This window comes from Megascapheus bottae, unplaced genomic scaffold (genome assembly GCF_031878675.1).
Source record: "Megascapheus bottae isolate mThoBot1 unplaced genomic scaffold, mThoBot2.hap1 HAP1_SCAFFOLD_43, whole genome shotgun sequence".
NCBI lineage: Eukaryota > Metazoa > Chordata > Mammalia > Rodentia > Geomyidae > Megascapheus > Megascapheus bottae.
In genome coordinates, this window is record NW_028327392.1 from 1,023,460 (window position 1) to 1,048,559 (window position 25,100).

General features: G+C 38.9%; 1 long non-coding RNA gene across 1 annotated transcript; it reads right to left on the minus strand.

The window, feature by feature from the left end:
• Window positions 1-10,667: 10,667 nt before the first annotated feature.
• LOC150039954 (uncharacterized) lies at window positions 10,668-12,429 on the minus strand. The gene is made up of 3 exons (XR_016534176.1): window positions 12,378-12,429; window positions 11,468-11,521; window positions 10,668-10,718 (listed from the first exon to the last, which is right to left on the minus strand). It is a non-coding gene; the product is annotated as an uncharacterized LOC150039954 (long non-coding RNA).
• Window positions 12,430-25,100: the final 12,671 nt, after the last annotated feature.

The window sequence follows — 25,100 nt, forward strand, 5'->3', positions numbered from 1 at the left end:
ATGTCATTTCCCTGAACATCAGAAATCTGTCTCCACATTTCCCTAGAAAGGAAATTAATTTCTTTGGGAATTTACACTCTTATCTCTTCAAAGGAAAGTTTCTATGCACAAGTAAAGAAATTTTCTTTCTTAAAATTAACAAAATGTTTATTGGTATCATGTAGTTTAATTGTACATGCAACTCACTACAGAGAAACTCAATCCTTTATGCAATCTGATTTTCAGCTGTCTAAGTCTGCTCTACTCCCTTCTTATTTTCACTAACTTAGCTCTTTTCTTAACTGCTTATCAACAAAATACAAGGAACAACAGCCGAGAAATTGTACTCTCATCAGAACTGACAGTGGGCCTGTCTAAGAAACAGATTTCTGGAGAAGGAAAGAGGCCCAACAACTCTTTTCACCTCAGAACCACTGAGACAACCTAATTGTTCCTGACTGGGATTCATATCTCTATTAGCTCAGTGCAAGTTGCACGTAGGCACTGGTAATAGGTCAATAAGGATATGATTGCTAATTTCACTTCATGGCAGACCATGACCAAGTATGTACTAATTGACTCTATCAATTTCTACTTAGTTTCAGTACAAAAATAACTATTACATGAGGATACTGATAAGCTGTCACATAGATTGTACACTAAACTCACACTACAAATGAATTTACACTCAGATGACAGATAACACAACTTACCAAATGTTAATTCTTGAGTCACAAACTGCAATTGCAGTTAACGTTGTGTCATCTCTAAACAATAAAATAAAATAAGACACAGAAAACTCATTTGGAACATACTGCAGAAATCAAACTTTTCTACGAGGCTGGGAACTTAAACCATGTCTGTGTTCATGCTAGGATCATGTTTGCCACTTGAGCTGCAGCTCCATCTCCAGCTCTTTTGTTCCATCTAGCACTGTGCTCAAGTACTCTGGTGTGAACTAAGAGACCAGAACCAAATGAAAAGCAGTATTTTCATTTTACCACAGAAATGCAGTTGAATCTCTTCAGGAAATTAAATATGGACCGTTTTAATCCAAGGTAGAAGAATTTTTCCCAGTAGCCTAACACTGGACCTAATGCTATCTTGTATGACTTTCAATATGATGTTGTTCAAGGGAACTCAACCCTGAGGTCATACCTAATATTCTGCTTCCTCTATTCCTTCTATTCCCTCCTTACTTTCAGGAATCCTGGATGTCTTTACTGACTTACTCTCACATTGCACCAATGGGTGGCAGGCCAGAAGCAGAGAACTCTTCACTGCTCATCAGGACAGTGATAACTCCCTCTCCTTACTGGAGTCTCAGTCCTTCACCCAATTTGCAAAATGATGGAATGGCACAGACAAAATTGCACTTCCCTGACCTCCAAATGGTTCCCACTAACATGTTCCTTCATCTCAGTACAGCTTTCTACACAAGTGTGACTGTATTTGGGTATCTGAGCTCTTATGGCTGTCCTCTGTAGATCTCTGAGTGTTCTGCTCTTCATTACCAACATGAACCATTAAGTTGTGCGCAGTCAAATACTATGGAAATTCCTAAAACTACTTTTTCTCTCCAAACAGCTATAACTAGCTGAATACTAACTCTAAATACTCTTTATATGCTAGGGGTTATTTCCTGTGTTTTCCTAGAAATGAGGCCTCTCTCTCCAATGAAATGTGATTCACAAAGATTTATGCAAGGAGTTTTTTTCACATGACCCTAAACCACTTTTTGCAGTGATTTTGTGGGTTTCCTTATGTTCCATATCCCTTGCTATGAAGAAAATGGAGCTGATCAACCATCTACATTTCTGCTTCCTCTCTCTCCTCCTTGCTAGCACTACTGTCCTCTGTCTGTCCAGCCTCTCTGATTCATAAAAGGATTTGTAGTTCATGAGTTATTTACCTTAATCTACAGAATATATGTGCAAACAAACGTACAGACATGCTTTGGGTATTACCTTTCACATAAAATTCCAACCATCACTTGATGGTAAAAGACTTCTCATCCACTAAAAATATCACAAATGGTATGAGGGAGCTGTCTTCAGCTGTCTGTTTTCCCCAGAACATGTGAAATCCTAGGCAAGTCATTCTATTTTAGCCAGCCTCCTTCCCACAGCAATGAAATGAGACATATCAGGGATGATCATGGGCATGAAAAGATTCTCTGGTCTTTTCATCATCATCTCTTGAGATAGACATCCAGCACATAATTAGGCAAATTTTTGTTTGGGGCTGAAAACACACCTTAACAGTAAGGCATTTCTGGAACATACACATCAAATTTAAAAACCCCTAATGACCAACCTTTTCTCAGTCATTGAGACATAGAGAGAGACAGGGCGAGACACACAGAGACACAGAGAATAGACAGAGAGAGAGAAACAGAGACAGTCAGTCAGACAGACAAGACAGAACCCCTGTAACTTGTTTTATCCTCTAGCTAGACAAAATGGAGTCACCAGAGAGAAATTTCTTAACCTGCTGAGTCTTACAGCATAACACTGAATTGGTTTTGGCCACTACAATAGATTAGGAACAAGAAGAATTCATGGTATTTCTTCTTGGAAATACCTAAGATTTTAGAAAGGTCTCTACTGATACTAGAGCCCAAGGATCTTAGAAAAATATCAAAGGCTCTGCAGTGTCATCAATACTTAAAATTAAATTCTCTAATCTCTATCACTTTCTTTTCTGTAACTATCCATTCACGTGTGTCTGGACTTACCAACATGCAAATATGCATAGATACACATAGGTGAGAGTGTATGTATATTTAGACCCTACCCTTCATTTTTGTTTCTTTCAGGAAGTTCAGTTGTAGTATCAGATGACAGTTCTTCATTTTGGGGCAAAATCTCTTACCTCTCATACATTTCCCATAGAGTTTCCTTCACTGCTTAGGTTTGACAGCAGACTATAGTATTCCTACCTATGTCTCACAGCTGGGATCTCATGCCTATACCATATTGCTCAGCTACTTCTTGTTTAAAATGTTGACATCTGTTTGTGTATGCACATATTTCTTGCCCTCATTCTGACATTAGGAATACACATAGATATGTATATATGTAAATACCATCAGATCATTGAGAGCCTTCAAGGATATTAACTCACATTTCCATCCTAGATCACACATTATGTCCTACAGCCAATTTTCAGGATAGAAGTGTATTGGAATACATAGGCAGGCATGACACATAACTTTAGCATACATGTTCAGTCAAAGAACAATCTACTTTATACAAATGATCAATTTTCACTACTCATAGCAAATTGCTACCTCATAGGATACCATATATATTGATAGATAAAATCAGAAGATAGATGAAATTAGGTCATCATTTTGATTATAATAAAAATGATATATTAACATTTACTGATTGTATAACTATCCTTCACTTAACAATAGATTGTTAATATTACCACAGACCCCACAAAAGCATTTATTTCAAGCTGAAATAAATATGTACTTTGATGATAATCAAGTATTTTACTCATATCTTTACTGACACTAAGTCAACTTACTGCCAGTCATACAGGGTACAATTTTAGGCTAATACACAAAGAAGAAGAGAATCAATCCTTCTCTGGGTTGGCAGCCACCAAATAACAAAGAAGCAATGAAAAAAGGATATATGACAGAAATAAATGAGAATGGGAGCAATATGTCTCTTCTGATCAATCAGAAACTTAGGGGAATATGCATTATTGTATCCAATGAAAGTGCCAATGGTAGTAGAGTAAGTTTGAAAACCCCTGCCCCAATGATATGCTTGCTGCTGAATACCCATTTTTAAGAGTGAGGATGGAAAGGAAGAGTGTATGTCTAGAAAAAATCAAATGAAAGTAATAACAAGCAGTTCTTGATATGTAAAAAAAACCCAGACTACAGCAATCACTGGAAAAAGATGTCAAGAAGAGCAGGAAATTATGGCAAATACATCAAATAAACAACCAGGAATAGTTATTGTAAAAATAGAGGTATATAGTGCAGGAAAATGCTTTTCTATAAAACCAACATCATGAGACCTACAAGGAGACATATACTTGAAGAGTATATTACATGCATTCATATACATTGCTAGAAAGGAAGGATCATTCAGACAAAAATGTCAATCACAAAACATCAAAGTTTACCACATTTCAAATTTGTCTAGAAGACACTTCAAAACATTTCATTTTCTAACTGAAGAATATACATTCTACCAGAAAATCACATGTTAAGCTAATAACCAGGTTAGAAGAAACTGAAACAAAAATTGGATATACCAATGTATCTTATTTTTACAAAGCAATAGAGATACAAAAAGAGAGAGGACAAAACAACGCATGAAAGTTAACTGATAGACACTTGAATGATCGGGGGACTGATAAACCAAGAAAGAAATTTAAAGTGTCTTGAAGCAAATGAAAACAAAGTGATGATATTGAAAAACATACTAACTTTAATGTGACAGCTCAACATGATAGTCAAGAAGTGTGAGGTAGAATAGTAGTCACAGGGTGGGGAGTTTTGGAGGTGGGTACAGAGTCAGTGGTGTATTAGCACAGAAGGAGTCACACCTAATGTTTTACAGAGCCCAGTAGGAGCTTGTTGGAAAGTCACTGAATGCTTTCCCTTTTTGTCACACTGGAGTGTGATGACAGGGCATTCTGTTTGCCTGCTAGGCAAACACTCGACCACCTGAGTAATGGTCTAAGTCATTTGGTGCTGTAGATGTCTTTCCAGGAAGGTCTTCCTTCTGTCTAGGTCTGGAAGTGGTCTCAGATCATCACCTGGTTATCTGTGCTCCTGGGAGAAGGGAATACAGCTGTGAGCTCCTAGGACAGGCTCACTGCTTGAGATAAGGGTCTCAATAACTTGTTTTCCATGCTGGCTTCTACATAGGATCACCTCCAATTTCCACACACCACACAGTCAGTGTGACAGGCAGACCCTTCCTGATGCATATTTCTTTCATTTTCCTAGCAGCACTGGTGATCCAACACAGAATCTTTCACTTTCTGAATTGCACTGCATCACACATGTCACCGCCCCTTTCATGCTGTTTGTATTTCTTCAAATAAAAGGGCTCAGCTCCAGCCTTATGAATGTGGATACTTATGTGTCCATGTGTCTGTACATACATTCATATAAAATATGTGCATAAACTTCTACATATACATTTGTCTAGCACTCTATTATACGGCTTGGATTATAGCTTACCTTTCAGTCACACTGTCATCATCGTGTGCTGAACAAAATTCAAATGCAGATGTGCTATAGGAACAAAAAATACATATAGTCAGATATCACATGAATAATTAAACTTCATATTCTGGGTCAAATTATTTTGCAAGTCACAAAACAGTGGACTATGCTTCTTCCCTATAACTGAGATATTCTTCTCACACTTGATTTCAAATCAGCACAACATTACAGTTTAAGATTATCAAAGAAATATACTTGGTGATAAAATATTAACAATAAGCGTTCTGAAGTAATTGTGTATCTAGCTCACTGGGTCAGAAAAGAAGACAGGTGCAAGGTCATCTCCAAAGGTAAAGAGAACACATTACTCATTGAGTCACCAAGACACTAGGCCACAACTTCCTAAGGAGAAGGCAGGGTAGTCATCTATCCATGATCTTCACATGTAATCAAAACCTCCAGTTTTCCCAAGTAACTGAAGGCAGAGGAGAGAAAGTAACCATGGAGTCATTACTTGCTCTGAACGATACTGCAATATCCTCCATTCACATGTTGGGATAATCTTCAGAGTATGTGGTGCCAAGATTGAATATTATTACCATATCAATCCAGTCACTTTGAGACTTGGCAACAACCTTTCCATATAAAGAAGAGAGAGTAGTTTGGGAAGGGACATATTTGGTCTGGGACAATTCCATACAAGAAAGCCATATCCATACAACAAAACTTTTATGCTCATTGTAAGTGTCTTTTCAGTTTGTTAGAGATTAGGATCAGAACAAGCTGGCAGAGGGGCACAGCTAGACCCAGGGGCATTGTAAACACTAGCTTCAAATAATGACAGGGCTGTATATTATAAGGGATACTTACATGACCTTGATCTTTCATACAAATAGTTCTGCTGCTCACTAGCCTCTATGTCTGTTTCTTTCTGCAATCTACTGCAGACCTGTGGGGACTTGTAGCTAGTGGTTTAGGAGCCATGCTGCTTGCCACCTGTGCTTCAGCATGTACACTCTCAGTGATGCAAGCAGTCCAGAATCAGAGAGTGCCTGGTCCCTCCCACCTGGAAGGATACTCCAGGCAAGTGGGGCCTGTCTCAGGACACCATTGGCTGATGGTCGCATTCAGGGAGGTCCCTATTTGATGACATGACAACCACCGCTTGATCTGTATTTAGCCATCGCGTTTTCTAAAATAAACTTAGATCTGCACTGAGAGTCTGGTGTCCAGACTCTGTGTTCCTGGGATTATTCGTGGGCTCTGTCACCATCTTACCCCTCCTAGAAGTCTGCGAAAGACCCCAAAAACTGGTGCCCAGACGTGGGGCACAACTAGTAGGTAAGTGGACCTCTATAAGCAATTATGTGGAAAGGGATCTTGGAGAGCAGGCACCTTCACTTTTCTGATAGACAGCTTGAGCAAGTTTATGAAATTGTTCTGTCTCTCTCCCTGTGAGGGATTGGAGGTAGGATATGGGATGAATCCATGTGGAAAAGGGTAGTCCGGCAGGTCAGAAAGGGGAGCACATTGGTGATTTGCCTCATTTCTTCCCCATCGTGGTCGCTATTCTGAGTTGCCTCCGGGGTTCAGTCACCTTAGCTCCGGCGCCAGTCGGGAGACCAGCACATCCCTGGAAGAAGGCTGCCAGCCACAGCCAGCTGACCTGAGTTCTGCCTCCACCTTTGCGACCTCACCAGTATGACCTAGGACACCGACCTATCCAGAAAAACCACCCTGGATGACTGCTCTGCTGGCTGTGGATGCCACAGACTCTGCCTCCACACTCTCCTCAAAGCTACCTCATCCTATGTCTACCCTGGCATGGGACCGTGATATGATTATGAACAATACAATCAGAGGAACTGCAACCCTATTGTCTTCCCTCAAAGCATGCTGGGGAGTACATGGGGGCTGTGACTCCCGTTAACGCCAGTCCCATCTTAAACCCACCTAGCCCTAGTTCTCTCTGGCCCACCACACTCATTTCCACAGCAGCAGGACCCATGTTTGCTTTAGATAAGTTGGTTGAGTTTATCCAGGCTTGCCTGGATGCCATCTAGCTAATATCTTTGCACAAGGTTTGGGCCCCATCCTACATTCCGTTATGAGTGTCCACAAATAAAGAAAAAGGGGAAACTGCGGGGACTCCTAGCTAGTGATTTAGGAGCCCCGCTGCTTGCCACCTGTGCTTCAGCATGTACACACTCAGTGACCCAAGCAGTCCAGAGCCAGAGGGCACCTGGCCCCTCCCACCAGAAATAGGAGTTCCCGGGTACTCCTAGCAAGTGGTGCGTGTCTCAGGACATCATTGGCTGACGGTCATACACAGGGAGGTCCCCATTTGCTGATGTGGCAGCCACCACTCGATCTGTATTGAGCAAACTGCACCAAGAGTCTGGAGCCTGGTCTCCAGAGACTGTGTTCCCGGGATTATTTGTGGGCTCCGTCGCCATCTTACCCCCCTCCTAGATGTCCAAGAAGGACTCCAACACTTCCTCTGCCTTTCTTCTCAGATGCAAAAAGGATACAGCATTTGGTGATGGTTTCTGTTACCTCCCGATTCAGTTTGTTCTCCTAGTATACATGTCTTGTATACTATTTAAGTTCTTCATCCCAGTGTCTGTCACTAACACCGAAAGTTCACCATCATAAGAGACTTCATGCTGTAACCCAAGGGTCATAAACTAGAGACCTGCAACTGGGCCTCTGAACAATGTACACTGGGATTGAGGTGTCTGCTATCAATATGGACAAAAGTACATAGATACTGTTATTAAATATAACTTTGGAAAAGCCAATCACTGCATTTCTTTGATGAGTCTGGTAATAACTGACCTTGAATGTTCATCTATATCGTCCTAATTCATATCTAACATCTTTAACTAGAAATGAGTTTTCCTGTGATAGTGACCTGAACATTAGACTTCTGCAAAGGAAAAGCTGATGGATTCATATTGAAGGACCTATCATCTTAATACCAATGCCTAGTCCCCTTTTTTAAGTACAATTACACTCTAGAGGGACACATCTTCATTGCAACCAAGAAATTCCTGATTAAGTCCCTAGACTAACTTCTTACATCCATCCATATCCACCAGAATAAACATGAAACACGTATAAATGTGAGGCAGGTTCCATCAACAGTGATGATGAGTGGGTACTTGTAGAACCAGCTTCACCTGCTGTTGAAGGTTCCTCTACGCCCTGCCAACTGCAGCCTGTTCCTGGCTCTTTCCAAATTCTTTGTTTCTTGCTCTTTCAGGATTCTTTTGTCCTTCACCCAATCTGAAAAATCTCATACCAAAGCATTTTGAATGAAATGTTCTTTTAGATTGTGTGGGTGTTTTTACAGTGTCTTAAACACAACAGGGCATACATGAAACATTGCTTTCCTGACATGTTCCTCTTTTATCCAAATAAGTTTCTATTTTACCCAAAGAAACAAAGTTAGAAAGATTCCTATACACACTGTATTCAAATCAGATAGAAACTAGGTTAATGGTGTTCTCTAGTGCTGGAAACTTCCATGAACATCACAATTCTCAGTCTGCACATTTGTCTACTTGGATAGGTATGTTCAGTATCCATACATGCTAGGAAACTCAATTGGAGGCGTCTTAGAGAAATTAAACTCTTCTACTTGCAAAAGGTAAGACTTTTCCCTAAAAGTTAAGAATACTGTGGCCCAATAAATCTACCTGATCTGATGGAGAATAACCTCTTCTGGTTTCAGTTCAACTGATTTCAATGGAAATCAAGACTTAGATATCATCTAAATATCAGCATTCTAGGTGTCCTCTATTCCCTGGTGACTTTCCTGCCTCTAAGATAGGGACAAGGAACAGAAGTCTAGAAGCAGGGCTACCATTGATTGTGGTTGCGGGCATCTATAGAAGGAAGGATATAGTCTTCCTTTATGGGCCATATAGACCGCTGGGATTACTTTTTTGTTTCAGAAAGGGATTCCCAGCTGCCTGGGCTCATGTGACTAGCTGACAGGCACTGTGGTGATCTAAGGATTTGAGATGCTAGTACTTGACTTCATAGCACCCCATGAGCCAGTGTATTTTGATCTACTCTATCATTTTCTAATAAGTTTCAAACCAGATCATGATTACCTGCAGATATGGACAGGCAGTCCTGTGTAGTCTGAAGACACATTATCCTCCAAAATGATATATTACTAAAAAAATCAACTCACCAATTACTGTTGTCTTCATTAGAATGAAAAACAACCGTTGTTAAGTCGTTGTCTTCACTGTGGACATATTAAACATATACAAAAATCAGGTTGCACCATGTTGGAAAAAAATCACACATTTTTTTCTGACACTACTAGGTATAGAAATTATGACCTTGAGTATGCCACCCAAGTATCTGCCAATGGAGCTGTATCTCTAGCTTTTCTGTCCCTAACACCCCTTATCTCCAGTACTCAGGTCTCAACTCAGAGCACTATCTGTGATACTCTCTGTTCATGGTATGTGAATCTTTGTGCCTAGGCTTGCTTGATCAATGATCTTTCCACTTGGGCTTTCACCAGAATCTATGATGGATGTGCATGCTTTTGGTTCATATGTATAATTGTATCTACACAGGTGACAAAGATCAGAGTACAGCAATATGAAAACATCCAGGGTAGAAATTTATTTTTGTAATTGTCCATCTCCAAGGATCCAGTAAAATGTTGCACTGTATGTGTGGTTCCAGAAGCAGAGCCTCAGGTATAAGCAAGAAAGCAAAATATTCCTGAAGCCCTGACTAGAAGCCATAGTATCAGAGTACCCCCATCCCACATGCTGGTGGACCCAATCTGTCTCCAAACTCTTTTATTTGAAATGTGAATTTTTCATGATCCCTGTATTCACGTGTGAGCAGTAAGAAGTAAAATAAAATCATAATGCCATGGATTCATTTCTTTCACCAGTATAAATGTTGTCTATAAAGTGTTCATAGCTTCACCAACCTTAGAACCACAGTGTTTAAAATGTGGCATAAAGTGGACAATGAAAATATTATGCATAAATTAAGTTTTGGATCTAGAGAAAGAGCACACACATGAGAGAACTGGGCAAAAATATGGGAAAGAGTTGTATAAGAGGTTATTTACCCCTTTCACAATGAAACAAACTTGTAGTCTCTTTGGTATGACATTTTATTTCTTCACCTTGAAAAAATTCATTTGGTCAGAACAAATGCATGGAATTGTGTGTCACTGCTGTAACACCAAAGGAACAAATTTAATTCTAGTAGGATCTAATATATCAGCAAGGTGTGGATTGTCTAGGAATTTTGCTTCACTGCTTACTAAAATAGCAAAACACTTTTGTGAGACTCGTTTCTCATTTATTCAACAACCATGGAAAAGGAGTAATTTTACAGAAAAAGCTGCACTGAGAACATTTTGAAAATAATACCCAGAAACACTCTGATTAACAACCATGTATATTTACATATGTTTATCTACATATACATATCTGACCTTTTTGTCAATTCTTCGGTCCCAACTTCTGTTGGATCTTTTCCATCCGTGCTAGAGGATTAAACGATAGAGTCAAATGCCATGTGAACTCATAGTCTTAGTTTTTTATTCAAATTGGCTACAGTTTACCTAACACAAATAAATTCATAGGAATAGAAATAATACATAACTTAGCAAAAGGAACAAAGGTATTTCCATTTTTCCCTGGAAAGGAAAATTAATTTCTTTTGTAAAAGAAAACTTTTATGCATGATTAAAGTCATTTTCTTTCCTAGTAAACTTAGCACAATGCTATTGATATTATGCAGTTTAATGCTAGTTGGAACTCACTTCAGAGGAACTCAGTGCTTTAGAACTTCTAATTTTCTGCATTCTAAGTCTGCTCTACTCCCTCTGTCCTTTCATTTATTTGGTTGTTTTTTTAACTGCCTCTCACAAACGTACAAGGAACGGTAGCCTAAGAAGAAGGATTCTCATCAGTTCTGATAGTGGGTATCAGAATTCTGGAGAATGAAAAATATCTGTTGTTCGTTTCATTGAGAAACCACTAAGACCATTCTCACTGTTTCTAACTGTTGGCTCTGTGAAAGTTGCATGCAGGCACTGATATGTAAATAAGGATTTGGTTGCTAGGTTTCACTTCAAAGCAGACCATGATCAAGTGTGTGTTCATTTATGCTATCATTCTCTATTTCAATACACATAAGGATTACATGAGAACTCTCTGATAAGCTGCCATATTGATTGGGCATTGTACTTACATTGAAATCAGTTTAACTATCAAATGATAGACAACTCACCAAATGTCAATGTTTGAGTCACAAACCGCAGTGGCTGGAAACGTCGTGACATCACTAGAAATGAAATAAAATTAGAAACAGATAATTGAGTTGGACCATGTAGAGGAACTCAAACATGTTTTATACAAGCTGGATATCGAAATCATGGCCTTGCTCATGCTAGGAAAATGTTCTGCCACTTGAGCTACATCTACATCTTGTGTTCCCTCGAGTGATTTTCTCTGGTACTGCAGTACAAAACTGAGAGGCATGTTATTAAATGAAAAGCAGTATTCCATTTTGCCATACAAATGGAATTGTATCTCTTGGGGATATTAAATATGGACCTCAGAAAATTAAAGGTTTCATCCAAGATGGAAGAATTTTTCTCAGTACATCTACCACAATGCCTAATTCCATCTTGTGTAACTTTCTATGCAAGTCAAAGGAACTCAACCCTGAATTCCCTAATTTTCTGCTTCCTTCATTCCTTCAATAATCTGGGATATCTTTACTGATTTCAACTCTCAGATAGGAACAATGGACAGTAGGCCAGAAGCAGGAATTCCATCAATATAATGGTGGGCTTTTCAGTATCACCATTCTGGAGAATGCAGGGTCAATCCACACTCAATAAGAACTTTAATACTAGGCTCTACACACCATTTCACCACAGGGTTACTTCTGAGTAGGACTGTCAACTCCGTTGGCTAATAGAAAGCAACATACAAGCACTGACATTATGAAAAATTTGGTTGCTTCCTAGACTACAGAGCAGCCAATCCACCAGTGTTTTTTGACCAACTCAATCATCCTCTATTTGTGTCAATATTCAAAATGACTTCATAAAGATATTCCTAGGTTGTCTGTATAATCTGTATTGTCCTCAGACTCCAAAACGGTTGTACACTGAGATGTCAAATCAACTCACCAAACATTTGCGCTCGGTTCAGATATGAGGACCTCTAATGTGTGGTGCTCACTATAACAAAATACAAAACATAGAGACAATTAAGTGGGACACTGGGAGAAGAAACAATGCATTCCCCTAAAAGGTTGGGGGTTTAAACTATGGTTTTCGCTAGATATGCATTTGAGTTGTGTATCTAACTGTTCTATAGCTTCAATTCCTGTCTCTGAAACTGCAGCTTAAAGTTTGGGCCCAGTGCTGAATGAAGCTTCTGAGGACAGAAGATTGCTTTTGTCAATCATCCTTTGCTGGCTGTGCTCTCAGGATGATCTGGCATGGGTAGATGAACCACTGTCAGACCTCTGTGATCTACTGGATCATGTACTGAGAGAACTGAAGACAGATGACAAAAACAAAGTCACTAAGGAAAAGAATGTGTCTGAAAGGCTAATTAGGTTCAGCAGCAAAATGCTGATGAGGGAATGTACAGATCAAGAGTGGAAGCAACACCCTGGCACAAGAACAAAAGGAGCACAAGGCCAAATACCACAGCAACTGCACAGGAACACACACACACACACACACACACACACACACACAATTGGTAATTTCCTTGATGAAGAATGTGATCTTGTGAGAAAACCCAGCAACTGTTCATTTCAACAATTACAATCATGTCTTGATGCCAAGACTTTAAGGCTTTACCCAAATAAATGACGTCTGTGCACTATTCATGGAGTCAGAAACCTTCGATTCACATTTATGAAAAAGGTTGCATTAACTGTACAGAAGAGCGTGGCATCTGCCAAATAGGATAGAAATCTAAAGGAGGAGTGGATGGACCAAACAATTGTCCAAGCCAAAAGGGAGACTTTGTGGAGACATTCCCTTCTACTGTCTCAAACAAGAGACAAATGTTCACAGCCACTTTCAGACCTATAATCCCCAGTCGTGGGAGGTAAATTGTTAGTGCACAAGTTCTTCCTTTGTGATCCTTTGTTACTGCAGTCCTAGAAAATGTGCACAAACCCTTCGATCTGTGTCTCATGCCCAGGTGGTCTGATCAGAGTTTTCTAAGAGTTCCCTTCACGGCTCACAAGGACCGGGAGAATTCACTTTCTTCTACAGTCTGAGTCCTTCACCCAATTTTCAGAAGGATGGAATGGCACAGACAAAATCGCACTGCGTGACACTCCAATAGTTCTCCACATTCTATGTGCTCAGTCTCTGAATATCATTGTACACATGTATATCCATATTCTGGTATCTGTCCTTTTATGCTATCCTCTCTAGATATACGTGTGATCTGCTTTGAATCATTAAATTATACACAGTAAAACACTGTGGAAATTCCTAAAACTATTTTTCACCCAAATTTGGTACAATTCATCAAAAACAATCACAAAATATACTATTTTTGGAAGGGGGAATTTCCTAGAAATGAGGTTCTTGGTCCAAAGAAATGTTGACCTCTGATAAAGAAATCTTTTATAAAATGATTGACAAAAAATTCTTCCCTTATGGACATATATTGTGGATTTGTGTCTTTCCTTATTTTCCATTTCACTTGCTATGCAGAAAATCAAGCTGATATACCATCTACACTGCTGCTTCCATGACTCCCTCAGTTCCCACTTGCTGGTGCTACTGTTGGCTGTCTTTCTAGCCTCCTTGATTGATAGAAAGATCTGTAGGCTCCCATCCAATGTGATAGTATGCCTTTCAAGGTAACAGAGGAGTGGAGTATGAAGAAGTGATTCAGGTTCCATTAGTGGTTTTTTTTATGTGAAATCTGTTTCCAATACATTCAATTGGTGTGAGTTTTATACATGAACTGTGACCATCTTCATTTCCCTTTATAGATCCTACTACTTGACTTTCAAAGAAAACAGGAACAATTGTCTTTTGACCTTTTCTATTCTTATTTATGTCAAAACTTAAAACAAGGATGTACTGATACTGATCGACTGTCATATATATTGTCTACGGTTACAACACTTTACATTGTTTATCACTCAGTTGACAAGTACATGGACTCACCATATGTTGAGGGCCGACCAGGACCGGGATACATTTCCCCTCTGGGTGTCAGATTCCACACTGTGAAGAAATTAAACACATACACAAAAATTGAGCCAGAACAGTACAGAAAAATATCTACATTGCTGGGTATTGAAACCATGGCCTTCTCCAGCCAAGCATGGGATCTGATATTAGAGCTCCACCTCCACCTCTGCTATCCCTGCCAGGCCTCTCTGCATTACTGAGGTTTGACTTCAGAACCTTGGGTTAGATGAAGCTGCATAGGAGTGATTCGAGTTTTGGCAATTCTGCCTCATCATTTGAACCTCTGTTTTCTCTTAGCATGGCCAGGAATGGACTGGTGAACCACTGGCTCAACTCAATAATAACATTTCCTAGAAGATCTGATGATAGCAAGTAGAAGGCACTCAGAGTAGAAATGGCTTTGAATGGCTATTTCCAATCCTGCAGCAAAACATTGGACTACAAATATGAAATTTGAGTGATAATGCATTATATTAGAGCACAAGAGCAGAGGGGCATGTCATAATACCAGTGCATAATCATATGAATACACACACACACACACACACACACACACACACACACACACACACACAAACACATAGGTTACACAGTCCATAATTTCTTTGGTTGAGTATGTGATTTCTTTGGAACACCCAGTCACTCTTCACTTCAGCAATTAAAATCATGTCTTGATCCCAAGACTTTAATGATTCGCCCAAGATAAATGATGTCTATACTCTATGCATCAACTCATAAACCCTGGATTCATATTTGTCAAAAAATTAGCATTGGGATGGGAGTTTGGCCTAGTGGTGGAGTGCTTGCCTAGAATGCATGAAGATCTGGCTTCAATTCCTCAGTACCACACACATAGAAAAAAAAGCCAGAAATGGTGCTGAGGCTCAAGTGGTAGAGCTCTAGACTTGAGAAAATCCAAGGACAGGATTCAGGCCCTGACCTCAAGCCCAGGACTGGACAAAAAAATGTTAGTATCTACTGTACAGAAAGAATGGCATGTGCCAAGTAGGTCAGAAAACTAGAGGATGAATCCATGGGCAAGAAAACTATCACAACAAAATGGGACTTTGTGCTTCAATTATTTTCTTCATCCTTGAGTCAGAGCCAAGTGTTCATAGGCCCTTGGAGAACTGAATCCCCTCAGTGCTCTCAAATACATTGTTAGTGCAGAAGCTACTTCATTGTGATTTGTCACTGAGCTCTAGAAAACATACACAATCCATTGGAATAAAGTCTCATGGAGGTGATCTGATTATAGATTTTTCTAAGAGTTCTCTTTATGGCTCACTAGAACAACAGGAACTCCATTCTCCTCATTCATCTTAGTCATTCACCCAACTCATGAAAGGATGGAATGGCACAGATAAAAGTGCACTACTGTGACATTCAAAATACTGCCCACAAACTTGATGCATACTCTCTGTACAACTTTATACACATACCTATCTATATTCCAGTAACTGACCCTCATGGCTGACTTCTCTAGACATACATTTCCTTCCCCTTATGATCACTACTTTATCTTTAAATTATACACAGTCAAATACTATGTTAATTCTCACACCTACTATTTTCCCAAAGTATCTATAATTCATCAAAAACTATCTATATATTGTATATGCAAGAGAGTACTTCCTGAATTTTCCTGGAAAATAATGCTTCTTACTGTAATAAATGTTCACCTCTGCCAAACAAAGTTTTTATGCAACATTGGCCAAGAGATCTTGCCTTATGAATCTACACAGTGTTGACTGTGGCTTTGTGGCTTCCCTTATTTTCCATTTCACTTGCTATGTAGGAAATCAAGATGACATATCCTCTCCATTTCTGCTTCCGTAGCTCCTCTGTTCCCTACTTGGTTGCAGTATTAGTGGCTGTCTGTCCTACCTCTCTGATTGATAAAAGGGTCTGCAGGACCTCTATCTGATGTGATGCTGAGTCTTTCAAAGTAACATAAGTGTGGGGTATAAAGAACTGATTCAGGCTCCATTAGCTACTTTGTATGTGAAATCTGATTCCACTCCATTCAATTAGTGTGAGTTTCATATATTCACTGTGACCATCTTCATTTATCTTCGTAGATCCGGCAACTTGACTTCCAAAGAGAATAGGAACAGTTGTTTATTGGTGTGTTCCATTGTGGCCTGTTTATTTTCAAAACTGAAAACAAGGTTGTACTGACACTGTGTGCCTGCCATGGGTATTGTCTATGGTTACAACACTGCATATTGGTTAGCACTGTGATGAGAAGTACACGGGGGACTCGCCAGATGTTCAGGGTCGGCCAGGACTGTGACAACTTTCCCCTCTGGGTGTAAGTGTCCACACTGTGAAGAAAGTAAACACATACGCAAAAATTGAGTCTAAACAGTAAAGAAAACTATCATTTTCTATCTACAATGCTGGGTATTGAAACCATGGACTTCTCCATGCCAAGCATGGGATCTGCTACAGGAGCCACCCCTCCACCTCTGCTATCCCTACCAGGCCTCTTTGCAGTACTGAGATTTGACTTCCGAAGCCTGTACTAGATGAAGCTGCAGGGGATGAGACTAGCATTTGGCAACGCAGTCTCATCACATGAACCACTGTTGTGCCCTCAGCATGGCCAGGAATGGATTGGTGAACCACTGCTCAACTCAATAATGACATTTACTGAGAGGACTGATGATGTTAAATGGAAGGAAATCAGAGTAGAAATGGCTTTGAAAGGACATTTCCAATTCAAAATACTGGCAACAAAATATTGGACTGGAAAGGAAAAGATGAAAATAAAATATCAGACTTAAGCACAAGAGCAGAGGGGCAGATGTCATAACACCAGAGTACCAGCACACAAACACACATATAAACACACTCTCTCTCTCTCTCTCTCTCTCTCTCTCTCTCTCTCTCTCTCTCTCTCTCTCTCTCTCTCTCTCTCTCTCTCTCTCTCTCTCACACACACACACACACACTCCCTAATTTCTTTGAGAATATGATTTCTTTGGAACACCCAGTCACTGTTCATTTCCACAATTAAAATCATTCTTGATGCCTAGACTTCAATGCTTTACCCAAGGTTATTGATATCTACACACTAATCATTGAGTCATAAACCTTGGATTTAGATTTTGAAAAAGTATTCACTGTACCGAAAGAATGTGGTATTTGTACACAATGGAATTCTATGCTGCTGTCAGAAGGAATGACATTGCCCCATTTGTTAGGAAATGGAAAGACTTAGAAAAAATCATATTAACTAAAGTAAGCCAGACTCAAAGGACCTTAGGCTCAGTGGTTTCCCTCATTTGTCATAATCAGTGGAAACCTTGGGCTGTCCTAGCAGAGATTTGCAATAGGGCAAAACCTTGATACAAAAGGCCATATAGTAGGACGCTAAATGAAAGGATCTCTAGGATATAGAAACATAAGCCATATAATGAATGATTGTTGTTCTTAAGGTGCTATGTTATCTCTTATCTCTTTTGCTGTCCCTTGGTTATCTCACATTGTTACAGTATCTCACTTTGTTACCTGATATATCGGATATATTTGTTTTTGGTTATTTGAAATTGGATAGGGAAGGGGGGAAACAAATGAGGGGTGGGGGTGAGGGGGAGGGAAATGGGGACCAAGACATATGAAAGGTTATCAATGTATATGAAGTGATGCACCATCTATCTGGCAAATATCGTGTAATCCTTCTATTAATTACAATAAAAAATATATGAAAAAATAAGAATGGCATGTGCCAAGTAGGGCAGCAATCTAGAGGAGGAATCATGGACCTGACAATTGTCCACAACCAGGAAAACAGGGAAAAGGGATCTACAAGGAACTTCCTTTTCCTCAGCCCTGAGTAGGGGCCAAGTAGCTGTGGGCCCTTTGATTTGAGCCCTATATCCCCCAGTGTTGTGATGTAAATTGTTACTGCGGAAGCTACTTTTTCTGTGATCATTTGTCATTGCAGTCTACAAAATGTGTACAGCCCCTCAGAATAGGGTCTTATAAACAAGCTATCCTATCAGAGTTTTCTAAAAGTTCTCTTTACTGTTCACTGCAATATCAAGAACCCCATCTCCTCACTGGTGTCTCAATCATTCACCCAATTTTAAAAGGACAGTATGGCGCAGATAGAGCTGCACAGCTGTGACATTCAAAATAGTTTCCATAATGCAGGGGTCAAGTGACTAAAGTCCTAGCTACTCAGGAGGTTGAAATCTGAGGATCATATTTCAAAGCCAGCCTTGCCACTGTAATTTCCAATGAGACTGGAATCTCCAGTTAGCCACCAGAAACTCAGAAGTAGTGCTATGGCTCAAGTGGTATAGCCCCTGCCTTGTGCTGAAGAGCTCAGGGTCAATAGCACACAGGCCCAGAGTTCAAGTCCCCATCCTACAAAATAAAATCAAAGAAAATAATTGGTCCTACATACTTATTTAGTCTCTGTATATCTTCATACATATGCCTATCTATGTTCATTATTTGACCTATCATAGCTGACCTCTCTAGGTAGAGATGGGATCTGCTTTGAATCATTAAATTAAGCACAGTCAAATACTATGTAAAATCCTATATATACTTTTTAATTTTTGCTAATTCTGGAGCCTGAACTCAGGGCCTGGGCACTGTCCTTGAGCTTTCTCAAGGCTAGCGCTATATCACTTGAAACACAGCAACATTTCCAACTTTTCCTGTGTATGTGTTACCAAGAAATAGAACCGAGGGCTTCCTGCATGCTAAGCAAACACTCTACCACTAGGCCATACACCTGGCCCTTCCTATATGTACTTTTTCACACAAATTAGCTGCAATTCATTGAAGACTAACTATACATTATATATATATAAACATATATATATTCAAGAGGGTATTTCTTGTGTTTTCCTAAAAAAGAGACTTTGGGATCTAACTAAATGTTCATCTCTAAAAAACAAAGCTTTTAGACAAGACTGATGAAGAATTCTTTCTTTGTGAACCTACACCAATGTTTTCTGTGGTTTTGTTGTTTCCTAGATTTTCTTTCCCTTGCTATGTAGAAGCTGAATCTGATATATCACTCAGATTCTGCTTCCAGGTCTCCTCTTTTCCCTTTCGCTCGTTATGTAGAAACTCCAGCTGATATGGCTTTTAAATTTTGTATCCGTGTTCACTGTTTTCCACTTCACGCATTATAAAAAAAATTCCAGCTGATATATCATCTAAATGTTTGATTCTGTTTCCCCTTTACTCCTTGCTTCCACCAATACTAGCTTTCTTTCCTGCCTGTCTTATGGAGAAAAAGATCTGCACAGCGGAAGCAAGATTCCTATCCATCATAATGGTGGATATTTCAGGTGAAATAGTCCTGGCTTTTGACACATTTATCCTGATTCCTTTAGCTACTTCATATCTGAATTCCTCCTCACTTCAAACTAGTCATTGTGACTTGAGTGCCTGACCTGTGATACTCTTTTAGCTCCTCATACTTAACTTTAGAACAGCCTATGAGAAAGTTTCTTTTGACATCTTTCCTTTGGTATTTATTTTCAAAACAGATAATAGTTACATGATATGGTTGGGCAGTAATATCAACTTTGTCTTGGTACCATACTTCAAAATGATTTTACTTTCAGATGACAGGTAAATCCACTCACCAATTGCTCATGCTGGATCAACAGCTGCTGCCAGAGCCCAGATTACATGGACTCAGGCATGCCTATCACAGCATCCTCCTCACATTATCCAACAAGCCCTCCCTCAAAAAACTCATTCTTTTTACTTTAATCCCTATGGAAAGGATGGGAAGAAAGTCCAATGGCATAGAGAGCAAACCCTATGATAGACAGACTGCCCTTGCTCAGACCCTTACCTTGTAGAGCAAACTCTACTCATATAGTTGCTCCTATGGCAACCCCAAACAGAATGCACTGGTCATCTTAACATCACTGCAGAATGAGGAATGGAATGTTCGAGAATTAAAGGCATACCAGTTCTCCTTAAAGACAGTGGACTGAAATTGGAAAGGACATAAGACCAAAGTCGAACACTACAGTAAAATAGTTTCAACACATAAAATACCTCACCTTTTCTTTTGCCTCTGTATTTAATGTGGAGAATTTTTCTGTTAACCCAAACTTGAAAAATGATTTCTGAAATAAGAGTCTGGGAGTTTGGCCTAGTGGTACAGCATTTGCCTAGCATGCATGAAGACCTGGATTTGATTACTTGGTTCATACTAGAAAAAATCCAGAATTGGGGTGTTACAAAACCATTTATTAGCTCAAAATTCAGCCAAAAATTAGATATGTTTTTAATTTGGCAAAACTAGTGGAGCTTGTTCCCATGGAATACGCTGGCATACCAGAATGCATAAAACAAGTTGATCAAGAACTAAATGGAAAACAAGATGAACTGAAGAGTGAACAGTAAGTTTGGCCTCTCGTCCAGACAGAAGTGAAGAATGTGCTGATGAAGCAGTGCCCTTTTTACTTTTATTTTTATGTAAAATGTTACAAAATTGACTTTTTCTTAATGGACTTCTGTATTAGGAACTGTTCACTGCTGTATTGGTTTGCAGATATTTACCAAAATGCTTCCATATCACTTAGTTGAACTAAGGACTTTGAGCTAGTCACATAAGGTGTGCTATAAAGTTTTTGTGGAATTCTGTTTGGCAATACTGTAAATTACATTATGTTTCCAAGTCATAGAACACCATTACATTGTTGTTTGGGATGACACATTTAATAGAAACATGAAAAATTTGTTTTGCATTGAAATAAATTTTATTTTTGCCTCCAAACCCAGTTTAATTACATAGAATAATCCTATTATGAGTAGCATACTATATGTCATATACTACACATAGATTTATTTAGTAAACTTAATATCCAATATATTTGAAGGCCATACTTCAGAGCCCTTCATATGAGGTCTTTTTTCAAAAGTGGCCTAGATTAGTAAAATTAAACCAGAAGTGAGCTAAGCTTTTAAGATTCATTCTCTCTCCTGTACTGAACACATTATATCTATGGTTCTTTGTTTTTTAGAATTTTTTTGTATAAACTTTCTTTTACAAAGGGAGTCTTTTTTAAAAAATTTATTCCTGCTAAGTCAAATCCAGTTATAAGAGATATTGAAGCATTCCAGGGGTTCCCCAGTAGCCTCTTATCTTTGATCCAAGATGTCCATTCTGTATTAATGTCACTACAGTGAGTTAAACCAAAGACTTTTACTTAGGCATTCCTTCTGAGTTCAACACATCAGAATTATGGATAAAAAAATCATGTTGGGTTTCATTGTAATTGCATACGGTATATGGAGGACATCTCAAACTGTCACTCATCTATATGTCTTCATCATCTTAAAATGGACTGAGCTTTTGGGAGGTGGTTTTCTACTACATTTAGGACTTGGCTCTTCAAAGAGTTTCAAAAATACAAAAAATAATTTCAAAAAAAAAGAAAAAGCCAGGAGTGGTACTGTGGTTTAAGTGGTAGAGCTCTAGCCTTTAGAAAGTCCAAAGACAGTGCTCAAGCCCTGAGCTCAATCCCAGGACTGGCAAAAAAGAGATTTCTAAAATAAAAAGCTTTACTAAACTCTTACAAACTCTAATTAAAAATAAGTGTTAATACTAGTTCCAATTCCCTACTGAGAATAGGTAAAAGGAAAATTGCCCACCTAGTGAAGAGAACCAGGGTATTTCATTAATACAAAGAATATCTGGAAAGAATACTAAAATATTATACTGCATCAAATGAAAAGGAAAGCACAACACAAAGGGAGGAAAGTCTTGAGCTGATAGAAATTTGCTCTTCCTTGATTGGTTCTTAAGGAGAAGTACAAAGTTCTTGCTTGGTGACTAACCTTAAGAATACAGGGACTCAGTTGAAGCATTGTCCCCTTTTCTCTAGTTTAATGTTGTTGATGTACTCTGTTTTTCTCTTTCCTCCTCCATCCTACAGTCAGTAACAAGTTGAGAAGTCTCAGAATCCTCTTATCACCTATTATGTATTCTGATAAATATATTACATTGATCTGTGTCTTCCACTGTCGGTTGGATAGAATGACTAGAAGGCTGGATATTTTCTGACCCATATTCAATTGGGGTCCACTAGGCAAGAGCGATAGTGAGGACTTGGGGAGGAATAGTTGAATCGCTCACGCTCTCATTTCAGAGAATTGAGAATTTATATGGCTGGGTATGGTGGCTGTAGTTTGCCATCTTATCTATTGAGAAGCAGAGACTGGAGACTGTGGTTCAAGGTCAGCCAAGGAATACTAGTTCTTGAAAGCACATCTGAACTAACTGTTGTTATCCTAGCTCCAAGGGAGACACAATGGCTGGGATCCGTGTTGCATGCCTATCCTACCCAGCAAGGTGAGTGCACAAAGCTCATCTGGACCAGACACAAAGCAAGAGCTGCCTCCCTCAAAAAGAAATGAAAAGAAATAAATCACTGCAAATTAACATTTTTTACACTATACATCATAGTTATGGCTGAATACAGTAACAGAGGAAAATTAAATGAAATAAAGCTAAAATGCCCTGGATATGACTCCTTGGAGAATTCTATGAAAAACAATTACCACAAAGGCGGACTCAGTAACCCAACAAATGGGCAAACACACGGAAGAGACATATCTTGAAAGAATACAATCAGGAAGAAGTCTTCAAAAATTCCTTGCCCTTAGAGAAATACAAACCAAACGTGAGAACTTCTCCAACATCAGTCAGAATTGGCAATCACTCACAACACAAACAACAACAAATGGTAAGGAAACAGAAATCAGTATAAGCACTATGGAAACTGATATGGAGGTTCCTCACAAACCTGAAAATACATTTACCACACATTACAGTGATAACATTTTGGGTCATGTATCTGAAAGAATGTAAATCAGGATATGATAGAAGCACAAGCAAACACACAATCTTTGTAGCACTGTTTAAAATAGCCAACATATGGAAACAGTTGACCCAAAACTGTCAAATGAATTGATAAATGGGGTATAGCTACATAATATGTATTATTCATCCATAAAGATGAAGTTATATTGTTTTCAGGTCAGTTTCACAAGGGAAAAATCACATGTTTCCTCTCATATGTGCAAAAACATATGTAAAAGGATTCATGGGATCATATACAAAAATACAGGAGTATCTTCATTATTATGGGAATGTTTTATTAGATTAGAAGGAGGAAAAGAGAATGATAGATGTTGAAAACTACTGCAATAGAATGTATCTGTGAATGGAGACAGTATCACAATCTTACTAATGAAAATGCTGCTGAATAATACCAGATATAGGGAGAGTAAGAAAACGTGGGTCCATCTAATTCAAGAATACTAGGTGCAGGTTTGAAACACCCTGGTGAAGGATGTAGGTTCTACAAATAGATTTAGCTTGGGACCCTGCCATAATGCTATTGGGGATATATCTCAAGGAATCTAATGAATATACAAGAAAACCCATGCATACCCATGTTTATTTCAATTCGATTACCACAAGCATATGATGGATTCAGCTAAAGTGCCTAGGAACTAAAGATTAAATAAAGAATTGTAGTACATATATACGATGGAATATGACTCAGTTATTTTTTCTCTCATATATTTTTATTGTAATTAATAGAAGAGTTACATTATATTCACCAGATAGAAGGTACATTACTTCATATATATTTATACACTTTTTCATGTCATGGTCCCCATTCCACTCCCCCCTCCCACTGCACAACTTGATTTCACCTCTTCCCTCTCCTATTCCAAATAAGCAATGAAGCATATATAAAATACATCAGACAACAAGGTGAAATATTGTAATAATATGAGATAACCAAGGGACAGTAAAAGAGATGAGAGATAACATGGTACGTTAAGGACAGCAATCACTCATTATATGGCTTTTGTTTCTTTATCCTGGACGTCCTTACATTTAGCATCATACTATATGGCCTTATGAATCTAGATTTGGTTCTATTGTGAATCTCTGCTAGGAGAGCCCAAGGTTTCTACTGATTATGACAAATGAGGGAAATCATTGAGCCTGTGTTCCTTTGAGTCTGGCTTACTTCACTTAATATGGTTTCTTCCAAAGTTTTCCATTTCCTTACAAATGGGCAGTGTCATTCTTTCTGAAAGCAGCATAGAATTCCATTGTGTACAAATACCACATCTTGTTGATCCACTCATCAACTGAGGGACATCTGGATTGGTTCCATATCTTTGTTATGGTAAATAGTGCTGCAATGAACATTGTTGTGCTGGTGGATTTGGTATGTACTTTTTTCTGCATGACTGGGTAAATGGCAAGTAGTGGAATTGCTGGGTCATAGGGGAGTTCTATATTTAGTCTTTTGAGGGACTGCCTTGCTTTCCATAGTGGTTGAACGAGTTTGTACTCCCACCAATAGTGTAGTAATGATCCCTCCTTGTCCATATCCCCTCCAGCACCTGCTGGTAATAGATTTTTTGATCCTGGCCATTCTAACTGGAGTGAGGTGGAATCTTAGAGTTGTTTAGATCTGCATTTCTTTTATGACTAGAGATGTCGAGCATTTCTTCATGTGTCTATAGGCCATTCTTATTTCTTCTTCAGAGAAGTCTCTCTTTAAGTCTTTGGCCCATCTTTTAATGGGATGGTTTTTTCTTTGGAGATTACTTTTGGAGTGATTCAATTTTTTGAGCAGTTCGTATATTTTAGATATG